Source organism: Pteropus alecto, unplaced genomic scaffold (genome assembly GCF_000325575.1).
Source record: "Pteropus alecto unplaced genomic scaffold, ASM32557v1 scaffold63, whole genome shotgun sequence".
NCBI lineage: Eukaryota > Metazoa > Chordata > Mammalia > Chiroptera > Pteropodidae > Pteropus > Pteropus alecto.
The window spans coordinates 3,204,826-3,228,133 of NW_006434897.1; the positions used below are offsets into that span (position 1 = coordinate 3,204,826).

The following is a 23,308-nucleotide window of genomic DNA, read 5'->3' on the forward strand; positions in this document are numbered from 1 at the left end:
AGATATTATTACAGTTATGCTCTTGAATATATTTCGCAAATAAAAAGTGAAATCTGCTGTTCCTGAAATCTACATATCCCGCAATCAAAAATTCACTTCAGCAAAAGCTACATCTACATTAGCATTTCAATGGTGGCATATTTTCATTGTACTATTCAAATCACTTTAATCTTCCTCTTTATTTCAGGAGGGGCATCATCAAATTATATGGGATTGACGCTTTCTACAAAATTCATAGAGAATAACGAAAATGTCAAAGTAGAGTCAACCTAAACAGTTTATCTTTTATTCTTTTGTTCATTTCTAAAGAAAGAAACTGGTTAGAAACCTTAAATGGATTCTTATCTATGAACCAAAGTCCTATGAATATGACATTAATGTCCTTCATTTCAATCTCATCAACAACATTCCTTTACCACAACACTGTCTTTCCAATTCAGTATATATTGTATATGTATGGAGACTTGATGTTCCGATAACAGGTCTTGTACTTTATCTTATTCCAAGCTATTGATAAACAATGCTAATACTTCTCTATGTAAATCTTCATTTCTTTGTTTACTCACCCAAATTTTAGCCATCACCAAGTCCTCATGTGATACCTTCCATAATATTTTTTAGATCTCATTCTTTGAACCTATTGAAAGCAATGTTGCCTGCCCCTATATTTTCATGATAATTTGTATTATTTTTATAGTTACTGTTAGTTTTCCTTATACTATATTTTTGCACATAATTTCTTGCCTCACTTCTAAACTGTGGGCTACTTGGAGATAGGGACTTTGCCTTAATCGTCTTTGTAGTCTCTCAGCACTTAAAATGTAGAATTTTGTAACTTCTCAAAAATTACCTAATTTACACTTTAAATTGTTTTCCTCAAAAAGCTATTACCTTTGTCATTTTAAGTAACACTAATATCAAAAAGCAAGTAAAACATTGCCAGTTGGAGTGATATGTATAAAGTTCATGTTGTTGACCTCATTCTTTGTGTATTTGCCAAGTTTAGTGGATAAAAATAGTCACCTTATATTATGACATCTCTTTTTCACATTCAACTTTTTTAAAAGATAACTTCATTATCAGAATCCCTAGGGATAGATAAATTTACATTATATTAAATTTTTCTTTATCTATATAATGCTTTTACCATAATATTCCTGGCATAGTGCACTAATATATTTCATTCATTAAATACTGACAGACAGAGTAACTACTCTCTATCAGACATGTGCTGGGCAGTGAGAATATTACTGCTATTACTGCACAATATAAACATAGTTGCTCTTCTGGTTTCTGTGGTCTGGTTGGATAAAGAGTAGGCAGATCATTACAACATAGTGAGATTACTGTCACATTTACTTATGAGCTATCACTAGAACACTTAGGTGGGACATGTAATTTAGACGTGTGGGGTTAGAGAAGGCTTCATGTAAGAACTGATGTTTATGTTGCAACCGAAGGGTAAGTAGAAGTTAGCCAAGTAAGGAAGGACTAAAGAAAGTCTCTAGCAGATGAAACAGAGATGAAAGAACATACTGTAGCTAGGAAATAAAAGATATCAGTATGACTGGAATGTAGAGTACAAAAAAAAAATAGAAGAAATGACAATGGAGGCCAGAAAGATGTTAGAGGGCATTAAAACCATTTAAGAAGTTTGAACTCTAATCTGAGCTCAATGGGAGATACTGAAGCTTCCAAGGGAATGACATGATTATAATTTTGTTTCAAAAACCACTTACGCTGAACTGTGGATAATGGAGTAGATCAAGATGGGCAAGGGCAAGGCAAAAAGAACAGCTAGTCTTTGTTTGTAGTTATCAGTGGTCATGGTCTGAGTAGTGAAAGGGGCCAAGGAGATGGAAAGTGTTTGAATGATTATATGACTGAATAGATGTGTCAGATAAGCATGAGACATTAATGATGACTCTCAGTTGTGTAACTTTTGCAACTGAAAAGATGATGTTGCCATCCAGTTGATAAAGCCAGAAATGCATGAGTAGGACAGTAATCTTTTGCTCCTGAGTGAATCATAGCTAAGCACACCTATTCCAGAACTATGAATTCGAGGCCGATTCTAGGCCTATATGCTGAAGGTCACAAGAAATTGAGTGAGAATATGCATTATTTACTGAAGCCATTTTCATGGTAGGATGTCCCATGCAGATAATTTTTTAGGTTATGCTTACAGTGATAGATAATAATAAAATGACTTTTAAATGGCAAATAACTTGTCATTAGAAGTGTCATTGTAACTTTTTATTTGAATATTTCAAAAAGAAAAATTTGATAATACAAATTTTCAGGAAATGAAATAATGGTATCAACATAGTTATGAGATAATCTACACAAAAAAGTTTAGGAGTAGAGCAAGATGTAAAATAAAAATGAGCTTTCAAAAATAAGCTTGCTGAATTGCTTGTTAATGTCAATCTCAATATAAAAAGATGTGATAAGAAAAGTTATAATTTTGCTACCTGAATTGAAACCTATCAGATAATTTTGCTGGATAGGTTTCTTAACACACTTTCAGAGACTTTGAAAATCTCTATAAATGATCTATAAATATCTGATATTTACCCTGGGCCTTCATACCTTTTTAAAAATCAAGATTATCTACCAAGACTACCCACTTGGATTTTCAGGTATATGACTTAGCTCTAGGTTCAGTCAACTTATGGGAATTTCACTGTCAAGGTTCAAATTACTGTTTATGCTGAGCTGTAAGATAGATCTTGGGGGACACAGAAGAGGATCTACAGTATTTGAAAATGCCCAAAAGAAGGAGAGGAAAGATCGTTGTTTTCAGAGATACTAGGAAAAGTGCCAAGAAGTCTAAATCACACTAAAATTACTTTTGAATAGATCTTATAGATTCAATAACTTTTCCAACAGGGCATAGAGAAAAAATAATGCCTCAGAAGTCACAATTCATTCTAGAATATTATATTTTATCATCAGGAGGAATAAAACTATACCAATGAATTATTTTCAATCAATGGGATTATCAAATTGAATTAAATATCTAAACAAGATGTCATATCTAGACATGCTTACGGACTTTATAAGAGTCCTGCAAAATACAAGATCAGTGTATTCTGATCTTAAACTTCTTTAAGTCGCATTTGGGAATGTCTGAATATTGCATTTCATTCATAATGTTGAAAGAGTCCCTAAGCAATGAACCAGCAGATACTGCTGTCTTTCATTTTAGGAATATATTGCTTTCAATCACTGTGCCATAAAAACAAAACTTTGCGTGAATTAAATAATTAGTATTTTATTTCTTACCATGTACATTCATTTTGCTCTTTTGATAAAAACATTTGTCTAAAGAAAAACTATGTATTAGAAATTATAGATGGTTCATATAAAAAAAAACTACTGGACTTCTGCATTAATGTTTAAAATGCCACTAATAATAAAAACTGCAAGTAGGGCAGTTTTAGTAATAGCCCCTTTTAAAATATTGGGCTTCCTCAACTATAATGCAGATCTACTTTATGCAGTATCTACCTTGGCTGCTTTGCATGACCCACTTGGGGACTAGGGTGCAAGGTGAACTAATGTGCACATAAAGCTTATGCTGCCTTCTGTGCCATAAGTAATAAAAGTTCCTGGGTCTTGACCCTTAATTCAAATGTCTCTGCCAGAATCCATAAAACTGTGGTAGATCAACTTCTTAGCTTGTAAGCTGAGTAAAATCTCAAATCCTTACAGTTTTTGACATGTGTTATTATTTTCAATATTATTTTTGAAAAACAAATCTAAAACAATTTTATTAAGTGTAATTACTCAGAAAATATTTACTTAATAAATATATCAGATTGCTAGAAACTGTTTAAAATGAAGCAAATCTAATAATTCACATTTTCTGAAAAGTGTCTCATTTTAACTAGCATCCCAGGTGATGTTTAGACCACACAGTAGTTTGAAAACCACTGATATCAATAGATATAAATATAAATAGATGGCTAGCATACCTCTTAGGTTGTCATGTAAACTAAATATATTTTTATCAGTTAACTGAGTTATAATATAGCTTTAGTTTTATGAGAAACACTTCATCCTGTTGGTTAAAATTTGGTTAATAAATTCTGGAATATTATTTCTCACAGTTTTGGGGAATATTATTTTCTTCATGTTCTCTGTAAAATGTCTTTTATCTCCCATTATGCTAATAAAATAGATTATTCAGCATCTGGCAGTACTTATGTAGGTTAGTAGAAACCTAAAGATAATATGAAAAAGTATGTATGTTTTGTTATGTTTTTGATATGCTAATAAGTTATGTATACAGAAATACCCACTGGTATTTGATATGCTAATAAGGTATATATACAGAAATTCCCACTATGTATGCATGATTATATCTATCTATTTGTTCATCTGTGAGTATCTGTATCTATCTATACAATTTTAGTAATATACATTTGATAAATTATTAAATGTTTCATGGTTGATTAATAACTAAATTTTAAAGATCTGTCTAAGATATTTCCTGAAGCTCAGTTACACACCTTAATATATGCTTTCTTCATTGCATCATCCTTTTCAAATTTCTTTCTTCCAAGTACATAGAGAATGTCTAGCTCTCTACTAGTGGTTTGGAATACATATAAAAAATAAAGAATGACCCTTTCCCCAGATAACTCATGATATGAAATGCTCACTATAGGATAAAAATATAAGAGAAGGCAAATTTAACTTGAGCGTCATGAATAAATGTTAACTGGAAAAAGAGGGCATATTTCTTTGGAAAAGGGTTTCTCAAGGAATGTATTAGAATAGACTAAAGGGGCTCTGGAAAGAAGGCATTAGTAAATCATTTTATGTAGTAAGGCTAATAATTGTATTAAGAAAATAAAATAGTTTCCATTTTCCTAAACCCTAAACAGTTTCATTAAATGATAGAACAACTGTAATATCTTTTCTTCAATGGCTGATACTACAAACACAAAAGATGAAATGTATATATAGGCTTAACCATGACAAGGGAATATCATGCTCATGAAAAGCTGAATTTCAAAAGCTGTTTTTCTTTTCCTTTGTAAATTATAACACAATATAACTTGAATCTCAACCTATAATAAATGGAAAGAAAAAAATCAAAGTTCTTAAATTTTCTTATTTAATAGAGAAATGACACTTTACCTTAGCTTCAAAGTAATGTGATGAGTTCCAAGCTTCATAGTGACATAGTGATGAGGGATAGAAGTAATAATTTTGGCCAAACTTGCTGGATATATTTGCACATTGGGAAAAATGGAAAAGCTTCTTATTATAGGAAGACAGTTATCAGCTTTAGGAAAGCAGTGATTTACTGCAAGTTACTGCAAGGCAAGGTGAAGAAAAATTCAATGATTTCCTTTAAAATGTTGCATATTTAGTCAATCATTCATATTTTTGACAGTTATTCTTTATTAGTAATAGGATTAACATATCTATGAAATTTTTATTCTGATGAAATATTACATATTTTTATTTGGGTTGAAAACATGTTCCTCTTTACAATACTGATATTCTTATATACAATCGCCATCATCTTAATATTTACTATGTGCCAAGCATTGTTCTAAGCACATTACATATAGTATCTGATTTGATTCTTTAATCTCCTCTAAGAGAAAGGTATTTTGTTGTACCACTTTGTATTTGTCAAGATGGGCCTAACAAAAGCCTGATGTCTGAGTGTGATGAGAGATGTTGTGGCTGGGAAAATTGACCTGTAATTCAGATAGTCTTATTGTGAAAAGCCAGGAATAGCCTCAAGTGTCTTGCATCAATTATTTGTGTTTGATGAATAGACAGGCACAAACCCTGAATCATCAAAACAATGAAGTAAGGGACTACATGAAAATACATGTGAGAATGGTGAAGCCAAGATTCTAGCACCTCATTTGAGGGTCATAGAGACTGAGAAGCCTGCGTCTTGGGTGCGCTAGACTGTTGTTTCTCACTTTGAAAAATTGTCTACTGAACGATTGAGTTCCACATCCTTGTCATTACAGATGCTTTATTATTTGTTTATATCTTTCATCAATGACATCATTATCCTTTCATGACACCATATACCCACACTTTAGAGATGAGGAAAATTTAGAGATGTGAAAGAATTTACCAATATTATACAGCTTTTAGGTGACTAAGATAGGATACAGTCTAAGAATATGTCAGAGCTGATTCTTAACTAGTATGTTTTACCACCTAAAATTATTTTTTAGCCAGAGAGAAACTTTACACATATAAGGACTTCACCAGCAGGCCTCCTGGACAATTGCGTGCAAGCTAATAGAGAGTTGCTACTTAAACGCATTTAGCCATAATTATATTGAAGTTAATAAGTAAGAAACAAAAGGAAATTTAGAATGTTAAGTTTTTCTAATTTGTTCCTTTTCAATCAGTTCCATCTCTGGTGGCAAAGACCAGTCGCTGGCTCTTTCCCATAGCAGCATTCTGCTTTACATGCACTTTTCCTTGCTTTGTGTCTTTGGTGTAGCATATTTCGCCAGAAGGGCAGCCTTAGTTGATCAATAGGAGCAGATTCAGGTTGTTCGAAAAAAATAGTAGTGATGCTTCAGGAGTAGCCGAAAATCAATAAGGAAGAGTGCTTCTTAACAGAGTGAAATGAAGAGCAATTACTTACTGCAGCTAAATGACATCCTGTGTTGGATCAGTGTCTGTGCTGGAGGCTGATGGGCATCAAACCAAGGCTGTGAGATAAGTAGTTGACATGGTTACAAATGGAATATACCAAAGAGGTGATTTAACCTGAATTGGTAAATCAGATCTATAGATATATGAACTGTCAGAATCAGAAAAATGTTTGTTTCATTCTTGAGTTCTTGAGTATATTCAAGAAAATATTGGAAGGAAAAACAGTTTTAATCTATGGCAAGATTTCTCAACTTTGGTAATATTGACTATTGACATTTTGGACTAGATAATTTTTGTGGTGAGGGACTGATCTCCATCCTCTATACACTAATAGTGCCTCCACCCCTCATAGTGAGCATAAAATGTGTTCCTGACAAGCAAAATTGTCCCATTTGAGAACCACTGACATCAAATCAAAATTTTAACTGACTTGTAACATGTTCATATGTTATTTTTTCCTGGTATAATTCTTAGAAATGAAATTTCTACGTGCACATACCCAAAGAAGAAAAGTCATAATCTAATTTGGGAGTAAGTCTCAAAATACTTGGAATTCCTCTCTACTCTGTTGTCTTTTGAATAGACATGTTAGTTTCATTTGAGTATTTCATGGCAGTAATTAGTGGTCTTGTTCTTTTTGGAAAATGTTAGTGCATGCATGAAAGAATATGTTTGTGCAGGAACCACCCTTTAAAAGAGAAAAGAAAAAGATCACCATGTCTCTGGTCTACCATTCTGGGCATTCAAATCTTGGCTGAACTGTTGTTGAGATTCTTTGTTTCTTTCCAATACACTGTACAAAATTGTTTGATTCTAAGTATGTATTATCTAGAAATGGTTTCATTCTCCTTAAATGACACTATTTCTATTATGAGAACTCTTCTTGTCCAGTTTCTATAAGCTGTATTTACTTCCCTGTGATTCTGCAAGAGTTACATCTGAGCTATTGCTGTTGAAGGGGTGTTTCCTTCCATTTTTGGCAAGATAGTTCAAATTATTGATGTGATCTGAGTTAAAGCCAGGTATACCCTTGAGCTAATATATGGATGCCGTGGAAAATACCTCTAATCATTTTTGTTATTGGCAGTAATTCTTTGGATGAGATGAGCAGAACTTACTGTTTAATCACATGATACCTATTAGCATATCCTGTAGTATACTTTCTAGGCTGCAGTTACTTGGGACATCTGTCAGTCTACATTGTGTGAGTACACAAAGAAGTTTTGCATAGAGTCCTTTGACTTTTGAAAAGAAAAAACATCTCGAACGCCAAGTTAATTGTAATGTTTCACTTGTAAATACCTTGTTGAAAAATAGTTTTACTATTTCACAATTTTTTGACTTTTTCTAGGTTACACTAAGTCGTACAAATATTATGCATGGTTTTATATAAGAATTGTACATAGTTTAAAAAATATATTATTGTGATAGACCACAGTTATCTCTTATGAGACAGATAACAGAAATGTAATAAGTACCGCTGCAATTTTATGCAGATCTTCAGCTCTCAGGTATGACCTTGAAAAGGACATGGCCTGGGCCACATGGTGAAAGGACTAAGGAATAATCTACGTTAGGATGTTTTGAAACATTCTGAATACTGGAATGTTTACTTACAAAATGTTCACAGCATGCTTTGTTAGCAACACCACATTTTTTCAAAATTGAGCTATTGTGTGGTGAAATAAAATCACTGCACAGCAACAGGAAAGGGAATCTGGTGACCTCTTTATCCAGTCTTCATTCAATACCTACAAACTCAACAAATAATGCTAAACACCAGAATCAGAGTTTCCATGATTCCCTTTCACCTGTGAAGTTCCAGTTGAGGGCCTAAAGATATAATTCTCTATTACTTATCTCTATGCCCAGTTAATTTATTCTCATCTTTCAGAGAAAAAAATATATTTCAAGAGAAAAAAAATGTAAGGCTCTTTGGATTCTAAATGTATTACATATGTCTATGAAGAGGCATGATATCTCAGACCCACTTAGATGTGTACAGGAAAATCACCCTCACTTAGATAGTATAAATATTTTTTGGAGGAGTTTATTTTATATTGACAAGACCTTGAGCAACATTATCCAGTCAACATTATCCATATGCACCCTAATGTTGTGGAGAACACTACTCTTCTATCAGTTAACTTTCCAAGATAAAAATATCCTATGGAGTATTGTAGACCCAATATTTACTTCAAAATGTTTCATTTGCTCTTATTACAGAAGAAACCTAGTAAAAGTTGTGTGTTTACATAAATTTTGCTAATAAAATATTACCTTTGGTCGTGAAATAGGTAGGTTATAAATTCAGCATATATAACTATCTCTTACCACATGTAATCAAAATTCATTTGATGGCCGTATATTTTTTTTCTTCATGTTTTATCTATACTTTACCTTTGTGTTTAAACACCAATCAAGTTAGTTACAAGGCTTATGGCAAGATTTGCATTCTTTTTAGAGCTTTGAAATTTTTTATTCTTGCCTATTATATGAGACATTTGAAATTCTGATAATGTGTAACTTTAAGTATAACCATTGTTTGTGACACATGCCTTCTTTCGTCCATAACAAGTACATGTATTCTGAGTTGCCTTATTTTAGACTGTTTTACAGTGCACTGATTAATTTTTAATTATCCAATTAACCTTCCTATAATACTGCTTTATTATATCATTTACCTCTTCAGAAACATTCAATACATCTTCATTTGAGTTAAAATTCTAAACTCCTTAAATTAGTCATGCAAAGACAGAACATAGACAACTTACATGTATACTGTTCTCTTACTTTATCGCTGTGAACATCCTGCTCTCCCTTATCAAAAAACCATAATACTAATAGTTCCCAAAATAGACCCTGTAAATATATACTGACTCCTTATTTATAATGCCAGAGATGTCTTCCTGACTTTGCAGTAATTCAAATTATATTCATTCTGGAGGATTTTGTTGAGATCATATCTCCATATTTGATCTCCTCTTTTTTTTTTCCATTTTTACCAATCCCTTCTTTTTTCCATTTATCTTCAGTAAATGTTTAGCAAACAGTTACTTTATATCAGGAAGCAGGCTAGGTTCTAGTAAAAAAGCTATGAACATTTTGATCAATTCTTGCTCTCACGGAACTTAACAGTCTAAATGGGTGAAAGGTATTAAATAAATGCACAATATATGTGCATATGTGTACACTAGGACAACTGCTGTTAAGAAAAATATAGGATATGTTTGTGTTAACATAAAAATATTATAACAATTTAAATTGTGGGATGTGAGAAAGGCTTGTTTCGGAGATTGAATTACAGCCATCAGGCAAAAATGAAGGGAAGAACATTCTAGCAGAGGATGCGAGATGAATGACCTAAAGAACCTGAGGAAGGAGAGAGCTTTTAATGTTTAAGAAACTCAAACATAAAGAAGAGGGGAGAATGACTCCCGGACCGATCGAAGTCCGCGCATCACTGCATTCCCGTGTCCACTGCCTACATCCCACTGCCGTCACCATCATGCCAAGAGAAAAGCTGAAGGGGATGCTAAAGGAGATAAAGCCAAGGTGAAGGACGAACCACAGAGAAGATCTGCAAGGTTATCTGCTAAAGGTTATCTCCTCCGAAGCCAGAGCCCAAGCCTAAAAAGGCCTCTGCAAAGAAGGGAGAGAAGGTACCAAAAGAGAAAAAGGGGAAAGCTGATGTTGGCAAGGATGGGAATAATCTTGCAGAAAATGGAGATGCCAAAACAGACAAGGCACAGAAAGCTGAAGGTGCTGGAGATGCCGAGAGAAGTGTGTGCATTTTTGATAACTGTGTACTTCTGATGACTGTACAGTTTGAAATACTATTTTTTATCAAGTTTTATAAAAATGCGGAATTTTGTTTTTGTTTTTAAAAGAAACTCAGGCTTGACTATTGTTGCTGGAAACTCAATGATTGAGGGAAAAGTTGTCCAGGAAGAAATTAGAGAGGTAGGTATGGCTAGCTAATTCAGGGTCATATAGACCATTACAAGAATTTGTATCTCTTGCAATTCAGTAGGGAGACACTGAAGGAAAATAGGAGGTCAATGGCATGGATAGATTTGCATTTTTCAAAGGATTTCTATAACTCTTTTTCTAGTATGTGTGGGAAAGTATGAAAGAGTAGATGCAGTAACTGTGGTAGGGGGTAATGGTGACTTTACCTAGAGGGATAGAGATAAAGAGAAGTAAGAATGATTGTAGAATTTTTGAATCGTGATAGATTGAATGGTCAATAGTGAGAAAAAGGAAAGTCACAAGGACAATTCCAAATTTTCTGTATGATCTCCATTCATTTATTTGTTCAACAAATATTACTGAAATTTCTAAGAATAATTGAAAACCAGAATGATGCAATTATAATGAGTTCAGTTAGAAAAAAAATATGACTGAAATATCTACAATATAGTTATGGAGGTAGATATATGAATACTCTGAAAATAAGTTTAGATTGAAGTATAAGAGTTGTTCACATAAAAATGATATGTAAAGTCATGGGAATCTCCTATGAAATCTCTTATGAGATTTTAAATGGTATGCAAAGTCATGAGATCTCCTAGAAAGAGTGAAATGAATCTGGACAAGGCTAAGCAGACCTGAACATTTAGATAGAAAAGTGCCAGCAAAGGAGACTGAATTGTAGTGAACAGAGAAGCAGGAGAAAAACCAGGAGCATGAGATGTCACAAATACTAAAAGATAATGGAGTTCAAGGTGGGAGTGGTTAACCTATTTAACATTTTTTAATAGTAAAGAATATGTGAACTGACAAGTATCCATTTGACTTAACAACTTAAAGGTCTTCAAGAGGAGCAACAGCCACACTAAGGGGGAAGTGAAAATTTGAAGCAATCAAAGAAAGCAATTCCTTAGAAAGGCCTGCTTTACTCTTAGGAAATATGTTGCTCTAATACTGATTTTTAATTAAATCTCTTCTTAACTTGAGATACTTTCATATTATTATTTTAGTGATTTTACTTTTTAATTTTAACTACTAGTTTAGTTCTTAAGCAAAAGGAAGTGCCTAAACATAGGATTGTATATTGGATTTCTTTGAATCTCCATTTTATTTATATTGTGTGGGTTCTCTATAAGAGTGAATGGATGAATGAATGAAAGATTAAATGATGATGGCAGAAAGAACTAAAGAGAATGAAAAATATTGACAAAGCTGATATGGGAAATTTACTGTTTCTTTTGTCAGTACTAGCTTTCAAGTTTAACATTTCTGAAGTCTCCCCACAGTGATTATAGGGACTTGCTCAGAATATTCAAAACAGCGCATACACAATCTATCGAATAGGCTTCTTGGAAAACTCATTTGCTACCTATGCTAGCATCTGCCAATCTCTCCTAAAGTTAAAATAAGAACCACGATTTTTATGGCCAAGATATGGACTCACCCCAGACTTACAATTCTAACATATGGACCTTCCAACATAGGCTCTATTGAAATGCAAGAGACATCACCTCTGTAGCCAAGAGTTATTTCTTCTTCTTGTAGATGACTTCAGTCTGAGGAATGCAGATAAGTCTACCCTAAGCCAACATCTGGTTGTCATGTCTTCTCATGTAACTACAGACTTATTGTACCACGACACAACTTGCGAAGATCAGTGCATACATATGTAATCTCTATCATTGCATGCTTACCCTTGACCTTCATTTCTCATAATGCAGCACAAAATCCCTTTCTTGTACTACTCTAAGAATTTTTCTATTTATCCATCCTTTTTATCCCACAAACTTAACATATACAACTATATAACCACAGTTCATGAGTGTTACTGAAATATAGCATACCGGCTGGAACATATAATTAAATATTCTAGTACAAATCCTTTTGACCTTCTTTTACTTATGCCAAATGTATATCTTCTATCTATTAATTAAAATGAAAAGTAATGGGTTCTGCATAGAAACATTAAAAGATGCTTTGGGAAATCTGGAATTGGTTGTTGACTGCCATTAACAATATTTATAATTTGAGAAAAATAAGTCATTTATCAACTCTAACCATAGTTTTCTTATAAAACCAAAGGGATTAAACTACATTAACTTACAGTTTCTACTTCATCTTGAATTGTTTATTATTAAATCAAAATGAAAATATTAACATTTTCAATTGGTAAAAGGTTATATTTGAAATAAAATTACAAATGACATTAATAAATTAGAAATAATTGACGATAATTTATTTAGATCTCAGCAATTTATGTTTTGTCTCATTCTCATATTTTGTGTTTTGTTGATTTTTTTATTTAAAAATTAATTTTATAATTTTTAAGGATGACTAACTTTAAAACTGGTAGCCCATCTGTTTTCTCTTTGCTTGCAGACTTTGAACTACTCTTAGTTTATAAAGAAAATGAATTGCTTTGATAAAACAGCTTTTCAAAAGAAAAAAATATAGCCTTAGAATTTCTTTTTGTACTCTATAGTAAGTGTTTCTAACACCCATAAACTCATCCTATGTAGGAAAAAATGGTTGGTTATTTGAAAAATTGCTATTATTAAATAAACCTCTTATCCACAAGGTTCAACTTTTACACAATGAAAGGATATATTTTTGAAATTCCATAGTTCTTTTAAAAATTGATTCTAACTTGTAGTTAATGATATCCTGGCCATAAATTTTCATACCAGAATTCATTACCTGCTGTGTCTTATTCTATATTTATAATAATGTGAAAACATTTCAGAAAATCAGATAGGTAAAAATGAACATTACTTCATCACAAATCCCAAACCACTCTGCATACTTTGTATTTCCATACACATGTTTATAATATTCTTTTGATGTTGTAAATTCTTTAAAGGACTTTTAAATAGCTTTATGTCACCAAACAATCAAGCATAAAGTATAAGTTGTATTTTTCATATTACTGTCTCGTATATGTCCCCTGAATTTTCTTAAATAAAATTTGGTCTACCTTAAAATGTGCATGTTACTAAAGGAAAATATAGCCAGAGCTAATACTAAATGGCTAGCAACCTAAAAATCACATTTGAAGTATATCTTGAATTTTTTTTTTTTTTTTTCAATCTGGGTATAACTGAACCAAACTATTTAAATTCAAATAACAAATAGATCAGTGAATCTACGGAGACACTCAAGTGATGTGGTGTCCTTGGGTCAGTAGTTCTTTCATGCTAACTACTTTGATAGTTACTCTGGTAGTGGAGAGGAGGGGAAGTGAAGTATACTATTTATCTAAACTTTGTCTACACCCTGCTTCCCTTTTCTTCAACATTATTCTTATCTACTTACACATTATTCATATCATCTGAATACCTCTACTTCCTATGATTCCTTTCAAACCCTTTTCTTCAGGAATAATCTGATAACCTGATTTATACCAACGTTTAAATGACTAATAACTTATAATGTTATTTTTTCAAGTTATCTGGAAACAATTTCCTCATGGGACCAGGGAATATTTTGTGTTAAACTAAATCCGTAATTAATGACCCAATATTTAATACACTCACAGGAACTGACACAAAAGTGAGATTTTAGTATCAACAAAATAATTTGGAGAAAAATATTTAATCTTTTGACAGATAAAGAGATAGCATCATATTTAAGATTTGGAATTCAAAGACCTGATATTACTACCTGAGTCATCTTGAGTAAGCCAATTATTATTAATAACCTCAATTTTTCATCTGTAAAATGGAAGTAAAGTATTTGGAGTGAATCTTAATGTACATTTACAAGAATAAATTAGGGTAGTTTATATAAAAATAATTTAAAGTACATTTAAAGTACATGATAGATAACATTCTATAATTATATTTATTTACAGTATCTCCCAAATTATAACATGTATTCAATTATATATTGTCTTTATTCAGTAGGTCAAACGTTTCTAAAAGTGGCTTGCCTTACATTATGCTGATATAAAACAACAAGTAAGCAGTATAAAACCACTGTATTTTTATTTGACTTCTTTCTCAGATTATTTTGTTAATTAGGTAAATAATGTCTTACTTTTGAAGTCTCCCAGCAGAGTTAATAGGTTAAAACTAGTCAAAGATAGAAGCATTTAAGCAAGGAATTCAGGACTCACATTATTTAATCATGTCACTAAGTACTAGAAAACAAGAGGAATAAACAATAGGCTAGATTCCTAATCAATTTTATATGTATTTTTTTCAAGCATTGGATACAACAAATATTTCTATCTTATAAAGCCAGAGCAATTGACTATAAAGACTGAATTATTCACACAAAAGACATTATGTGAATATAAGGATTTTTGTGATTATTTTTTAATACTGCTTTCATTCAAGAAACGTTGCACCATCTAATATGTGCTAGGTAGATATTGGGAATCTGAATGTCTAGACTAGAGACTCATTTTTCATGTTGCTGCTGTAGTAAACCACTGCAATTGTCCATTATTGTGCATTACTGTATAAACACATAAGAATTATTACTATTCATTTCCTTTAGGCATATAAATTTAGATTAAGCCCTTACTTATCCTTTCCATTTAGAAATCACACTTTTCTGGAATATCAGTTGTACAGAATTATACTTAGGTTTCTTCTGAATTGAATCTTTAATTATATACCCTCATTGCTATAATGAGCAGTAATTGTCTGAAATTCTCATTTAAATCACCATTTAACTAAGGAGAATTATTCACACAGAGTGGGTTACAATACACACACACACACACTATTTTTAAAAATAACTCATTATTGTTCCTCACTATTAATCCTGTCCAGAGTTCATATATTCTAGTTATAATCTGAATAGGCAAGCATACGCCTAGTGGTTTATGGGAAAACTGTTACATATTCGACTTTTCTTGTGAGGTGGGAGGTGCATGGCTTTTCTCTTTTGGGAATTCTGACTTTTGCTGAACTTATTAACATTCACCTTGCTTATCTTGTGCAGGTCCTCTAACTCTGGTTGAATCCTGAGTGCTCACTAGGAGGATTTAGTATCCCCTAGAGAATTCAGGAGCGAGGTTGAGCCAGAAGTAGTAATTTAACTCTAGACAATTTCCTCTTGGTAATACATGCAATCTGAAAAAAAATAGGTCTTGTCTGCCAGAACCTTTGAATGTTTCTTTCTGTTATTACTTGAACTTATTACAAGACTTCCTGCTTGGAAAGCAGTAATAACTTTTGTATACAATCTCTCTGTGGTAGAGTACTTCTTAGACCTTTAACAATATTCTTCTTTATCATTGAAAACAGATTCCACATCTAAGAATACAAACAGAAGCAGCAACGTGCCAAATCTGCAAAGAAATGTCCAGATATTTATAACTTCTTTAGAAATCCTGTTCTTCAGTGATGATAGGAAAAGGACAGTCTGTAATATTTAATAAATGTGGTTTGGGTTTATACTGACATTTCAATGACTGTCTTTGAGAAAGAGGCACATTTTAGGTCTACCAATTTACTTCACGCCAATATATTAGGTAGAAAAATATCAAAGGAGGCATTTGTTTTTTAAGTAGTTCGTGACACTCCATTAATATTCCTCCATTTCGTATATGTGCTGGGAACGATATTTTTTTAAGATCTCTGTTTGAGTACTGAGTGAAGTGCTATTTAATTAAACGTATCAGAACCCTGATGCTTCCTTGGTTAACCTGAATGAAGGAACCCTTACATTTTATGCACTATACTGTATGTGTTTTTTATTGCTGTTGTTGAAGAAGATTTATGTTTATAAATGCTTCCAATATTAATACATTGCATTGGTTTAGTAAATGAGCTAATATTTTAAAATTAATAATTGTAAGGGCTCAGAAGAATGTCTGGCCTACAGTAAGCATTATATGTGTTTTTAAAATAAAATTTATAAAAGCTTACTTTTGCTCTCCTATGGCTATAAATATTTTTGTTGTTTTTAAGGAGGTACTGCATTGATCTCTGTCTGATTTAGAGAAGCATTGTAGTTTAGGTCATTGATGCTCAACTGGACAATTTTTCCCTCCAGGAGACATTTGGAAATATCTGGAAACACTTTTAGTTGTCATACCTAGGTTTAGGCGTTATTGCTACCATAAGTAGAGGCAAGGGATGCTGCTAAGCATCCTGCAATGCACAGGTCAGCCCCCTACAACAAGAAATTATATAATCTCAAATGTAAATAGTGCTGAGGTTAAAAAAACCATGGCTTAGAGCTTGAGTTCTGAAATCCAAATGTTTGAGCTTCAGTTCACATTCTGCTATCCACTAACCCTGGAATTCTGGTAAATACTTACGTGTAAGGGTTTCCGTGCCATTATCATTGAAATGGGTATAATAAAATCATCTCATAGGGATTAAAAGTAATAACACATAAAACATAGCACATATCTTGACACATTATATTCAGTAATCTTAGCTATTATTATAAATAAAATCAGAGATAAAGTGAGTTGTCTGCCTTCTAATCATTTTTCTAAAGTTCTAAAATTACACATCATATGCTCTCTTGATTTTAGCATATTTAAGAATCCTTTCTCACTCTAGATCTTTTCACCATTAGGTATCAGATAGACAACTAGGTTATGAAAGCACTCATCACCACCGCATTACATTTTTTATTGTTGTACATCAATTTATTTTGGTGTTGTCCAAAATTCAAGCCTTGTTTGAAATTTTACAAAGGTAAAAAAAGCTTTCTCAAGAATATAAATTCTACTATTATCTTTTCCTTCACATAATTTTATACTACTTAATATAAAACTAAATTAGCTGATAGGTTTATGGTTAAATAAACTATGGACTGCCTTAAAACTAGATTAGAAACTAGTGTGATGGAGTTTTACAAGCAAAGATCTTTATGCCTCCTCCAATAGTAGATTAGTACAGCATTTGTTTGGAACACTATAGAACCCATCCTCTAAAAGTAGGACAAGAGAGGTTCTTTTAAGGTGTGTGCTTGAATGGAAAAGGGACTATGGGCAGAACACTTCTGTTTAATTCTTGTTTAAAATGTATCACAGTGCTAATTTAACCTTTAAGAAAATTTACAAAGGTCATTAGAGAAAGAATATTAAGAGAGACCCTTATAATATCCTCAGGGTTAACTGATAAAAAGAAAATAGTAAATAAATGGAAAGATAGTCCATGTTCATAGATTGGAAGAATTAATATTGTTAAAATGTATATACTACCCAAAGCAATCTACAGATTCACGGCAATTCCTATCAAAATTCCAATGGCATTTTTTAAAGAAATAGAACAATTCTAAAATTTGTATGGAACCACAAAGATTTTGAACAGCCAAAGCAATTTTGAGAAAAAAAACAAAGCTAGAGATATCATGCTCCTGGATTTCAAACTGTGCTACAAAGCTACTGTAATTAAAACAGTATGATATTGGCATTAAAACAGACACAGAGATCAATTGAGAGCCCAGGACTGAGAGCCCAAAAATAAACTACACATATATCGACAATTGATTTATGATAAAGCAGCCAAGAACATACAATGGAGAACAGATAGTTGCTTCGATAAATGGTGTTGGGAAAACTGGACAGCCACGTGCAAAAAAAAAAAAAAAAAAAAAAAATGAAAATAGACCACTATTGTACACCATACACAAAAATTAACTCAATATGAACAAAAGACTTAAAGGTAAGACTTGAAACCATAAAATTCCTAGAAGAAAACAGGCATTAATCTTCTTGACATGGATCTTAGCAATGTTTTTGTGGATCTTACTCCAAAGGCAAAGGAAACATAAGCAAAAATAAACAAATGGGATTACATCAAAACAAAAAGCTGCTGCACAGCAAAGGAAACCATTATCAAAATGGAAAAGCAATCCACTGAAAGGCAGAAGATAGTTTCAAATTGTATATTCAATAAGGGGTTAATATCCAAAACATATAAAGAACTCATTCAACTCAATAACCAATAAACAACCTTATTAAAAAATGATCAGAATATCTGAATAGACATTTTTCCAAAGAAGATGTATGAATGGCCAAAAGGCACATGAAAAGATGTTCAACATCACTAGTTACTAGAGAAATGCAAATCAAAACTTCAATGAGATATCACTTCATACCTGTTAGAATTATCACAAAGACAAGAAATAAGTGTTAGAGAGGATGCAGAGAAAAAGGAAACATTGTGCACTATTAGTGGGAATGTGAATTGGTGCAGCCACTATGGAAACAGTACGGATGTTCCTCAAAAAATTAAGAATAGAGCTACCATATGATCCAGCTATTCCATTTCTGGGTATTTATCTAAAGAATACGGGAACAGTAATTAGAAAAGATATATGCTTAGCAGCATTATTTAGAATAGTCAAGATATGGAAACAACGTGAGTGTCCATCAATGGATGAATAAATAAAGATGTGGTACACACATACACACACAGTGGAACACTACTCAGCTATAAGAAAAGAATGAAATCCTGCCATTTACAACAACATAGTTGGAGCTTAAGGGTATTTTGCTAATTGAAATAAGTCAGATGGAGAAATACCAATACCATATGATTTCACTCATATGTGGAATCTAAAAAACAAAAACAGACAAAACAAAAATAAACTCAGTTACAGAGAACAGATTGGTGGTTATCAGAGGGGAAGGGATTTGGGAAGTGGGTAAAATGAGTTAAGATCAATTGTATGGTGATGGATGATAACTAAAGTTTTGGTGGTGATCATTTTATTGTGTATACAGATGGCTAATTATAATGTTGTACACCTGAAACTTATATAATGTTCTATACCTCAATTAAAGAGAATATGGAAATAATTATATTTAAGATTTATTTACATATTTTAATATTTTATTCAGTAAGATTATTTGTACATGCCTTTATTCAGAGCACTTTTCACATATTTAGTAATATTTAACAGTTCATAGAGATGGCTTTGACATCACAGTATTGAAAGTTTTTATTATTCTGCCTTCAGATTTATGTATTGATGTATTTATAGTAATTAATATATATTGTAGAACTTGTTCTGTAATTCATTCATTTATTGTACTGCCTCAACTGATACCTTCATCATTTATTTTCCACACTAATAAAATGACCTACTCAAACTTCAGGATACTAGGCCAGTATCAAAGGGGTCAACATTATTTGTTGAATGTATATTTTAAATAATATGTTGCTACTATTGCTAAAACACTAAAAATTATTTTCCTATAAATTAGAGAAAATTCTGACCACTTTGTTTGCATTTATAAATCTAAAATGTTTACATAAGTAGAAGGTATAGGAGTTAACCATATTTTAATGGGAGTATTTTCATATTCCTGGTTTTGGCCAAAAAAGTGTATATCTATGTCATGTTGACATAGAATAAAAAGGAGATTAAGAACTGCTACTTAACCATAAGTCCCTTTCAATTAATTTTTCACAGTATTGATTAAATGCACGTACAGAGATCTTTTTTTCAGTTGCTTTGATATCTAATGCTATAGATATAATCTCATATTGCTTTGGTGGTTATGAAAGGTTTATTATTTCCTCCCAAGAATATATTGTAGTTACACAATAAGTCTTGTTCCTTTATTGGGGAAAGTACAACTAAGGAAGAGTTGAGACTACAAAAATATCTCTGAAAAGTTGACATATCCCTTGGAAAAAAGTCATTCCTACTGCTTTCAAGAAAAGAAGTAAAATATACATGTCCACTGCTTGATAGTTTAAGATCTAGGTAATGTATCAATCTATATAGATCAAAATAATCAACTCATCAATGAGAAAAATATCAAGGGAAAGAACATATCAGATAAGCTATATTAGTAAAGAAAGGAACCATGGTAGGAGATTCTTTTCTGGAATGTATAAGCATTAAGGAGTTACTAGTAATTGCACTATTACAAGCATTAGATTCAGCATTAAACAAGACAGACCAAGTTCTTGCCCTTATGAACCTTATATTTTAATTTGCTTGGGTATGGAATGGGTGGGGTCAAAGTGTCTATTCTTGAAAATATACAGTATTCAGAATTGTGTATCTTACTTATTTGATCTTCAGGGTTTATTAGTAAAAAACCATGACCTCAAGAGGCTTGCTTCTCAGTGTGAATTATCATCTAAATGTTACTGCATAGCTTCTCCTGCTACAAGAACTCTGACCAATGATAATACTGGTTCACTTTAACATAATTTCATATTTATCTCTTCTTTTATTTAAATTCAAATTATAATATTGATATTTTCAATAATCTTTATGAAAAAAAGTACTATTTAACATTAGCTATTTTCTAATGTTATATCATTTTTTTTCTAGCTAACTATTAGAAATTGTTTCAAGTGTTTCAATTCCATTAGGAACAATTCTAATTGTAAAACAAGACTATTTTTTTTGTTAATTGAAGAACATTTGCAGATAAATGTATTTTAAAATCAAATAAAATGATCAATCATGTGCTAAATTCTAATCTATTCAAGAAACTCTCATAGGAAGTTGTTGCCTGATAACATTTGGGCAACTGTCAATGTAGTTCATAAAAAAGAAAAACTTCAAGAAAAAAATATGAAACTCATTAATCAGTGTTTGAAATAACATTCTTGTCCCCCATTAATTCTATCACCATGCCCTACTAAAAATTGGGCTATGCACATTGGTATGATTACTGTACTTCTATTTTGCATCAGTTATAAGACAATTTTTAATAATAAAACCCATAAAATCAGGATTAATCTCACAATCAACCTTTTCAACCAGGTTGTAGTTGTAACGAGTTTACATTGCTGTATATGTGTAGATTTTATCATAGCTTCATATTGTCCTTTTTTCAACTGAGTAATATGCAAAGTTGATACTGCATGTATTCAGTTATCATTTAAGAACATTTTCAAAAGTTTTTACTATGATATGGTATTATAACAAGTTATTTTATGTATGGAAAGCCAAAGAAAGAAAGTAAAAGGGAATAACTTCAATATTAGTGGAAAAAATTATTTGTAATTGGCTTACCTCAATTCTATACTCTCTTCTAAAATAAAAACCAAATGCTTCACGAAATCTAAAAAGAGAATATACCCACATGTAAATGAAGTTGTATCATACAGACAAATGCGAAAGAACTACGAAACCTGGGAAAGGAAACTGAAGAAGGAAGAAATTGCAATGAGAGGCTGGTGTGACTGATTACTGGATCAGAGATTGTAATAAGGGAACAGAACATATTTGTTTCTTTGTAATAAGAATTATGGTTACTGTATTTGTTTTTCCTTTCTTAGTGGCACATAAAATAATATGTTTAAAATCAATGATCTTGGATAAAGAATTTATTATAATCTTCACACTTGATTGATAAATTACTAAATTTGCCATGCTTTCATCCTCTACTAGGAACTCTAAGAATAGGTAGTAAAATAGCTGTTTGACAATTAAATGGTCTAAAATGAACACAATTATATCTTTGGGGAAATTTAATTCCAGTTTTGAGAAAGATGTAGCTAGGCATATGCCCTGAAAATCCCCTTTGGAGATGAGATCCAAAGAGCTTCTGAAGGAATTAATATCAATTAGCAGCATTATGAGGAAATTATTTATTTTCCTCTAGGCCAGGACAACCAAATACAAATATATATGTGCCCAAATATATTTTTATACTTTGAATCAAGAGAATCTTTTCTATACTTGTCTAAATATGTTCCAAAAGATGTAGAATAAAATATGTATTTTAGATTTAGAATTTTAGAACTGGAAGGCAAATGAATGAATGTTAGAGTTTCTCCCAGATCTAATTTTTATCTTCTATTTTCATCATCCCTGTCAATAGGCTCAGAAAATGAAGCCCAGAAAAATTAATTTATTCATCTAAGACAACACTATTTGACAGCAGCACAGTCAAGATTAGAAGCTTTGGCTCAAGGTTCTCTGTTCTTTCCATTATACCAAATTGTCCCATAATATATTAAATACATATATAGGATAATGAGTGTAGAAGATGTTGTGGTGTTCTTCCCAATTCTTTCTCCCTCCTCCCCAAACACACACACACACACACACACACACTTTCACAACTAGGGGCTTCATTTTCCCAGTTGCTGAAAATGTTGGCAGCTGAATGCATTCAAGTAAGTTCTTCTTTGAGAATTTCTCTCTATCCCCACCCCCTCCCAAAAAGCCTGCCCACTAAAGGTTACGCCCCCTTCTCAGAGCCTGCCAGTGCCTAATAACGCCTTGGTGCAAGAGTATAAGGCCTCCGACCACTTGCCTAAATTGAAGACAACTCTGAAGAGTCATTCCAGCTTCATATCTTCCTGTGTGATCATTTGAGACAGTTTAATTGCACAGAGTTTAAATTCTACCTTTGCCAGACCCTGCGTTCTTCATCCCCCCCATAGGCGTTAGCTTGAGAATACTCTCCAATAAACTTTTTCTTTATTGTCTCAAACATATTTATCTCAGAGTCTGTTCTGGGAGATCAAAGTACAAAAACAAATGCAAAGTTTCTTGAATATTCTGGAGTAAATTGCTTTTTTAAGTCTCTATTGAAGTCTTCAAAGTGGTTTAGCTTCTAAAGGATGAAATGTGCATCTATCAAAGTAATTTCTAGGTATATTGGTCACTTTATTACTGTAATTATTTTTATTGTTGCTGTCATCAAGATAACTATGTTCCAGGTATAATTTTAGGCATTTTATATACAGCAGTTTATCAAATCTTTACAATAATCCTGTATGTAGATACA

General features: G+C 32.1%; 1 protein-coding gene and 1 pseudogene across 1 annotated transcript in view; both read left to right on the forward strand.

The window, feature by feature from the left end:
• CCSER1 (coiled-coil serine rich protein 1) overlaps positions 1-23,308 on the forward strand; it is a 1,126,758-nt gene that overhangs the window by 1,099,465 nt on the left and 3,985 nt on the right. The window lies entirely within an intron of this gene.
• On the forward strand, positions 9,798-10,541 carry LOC102878733 (annotated as a pseudogene).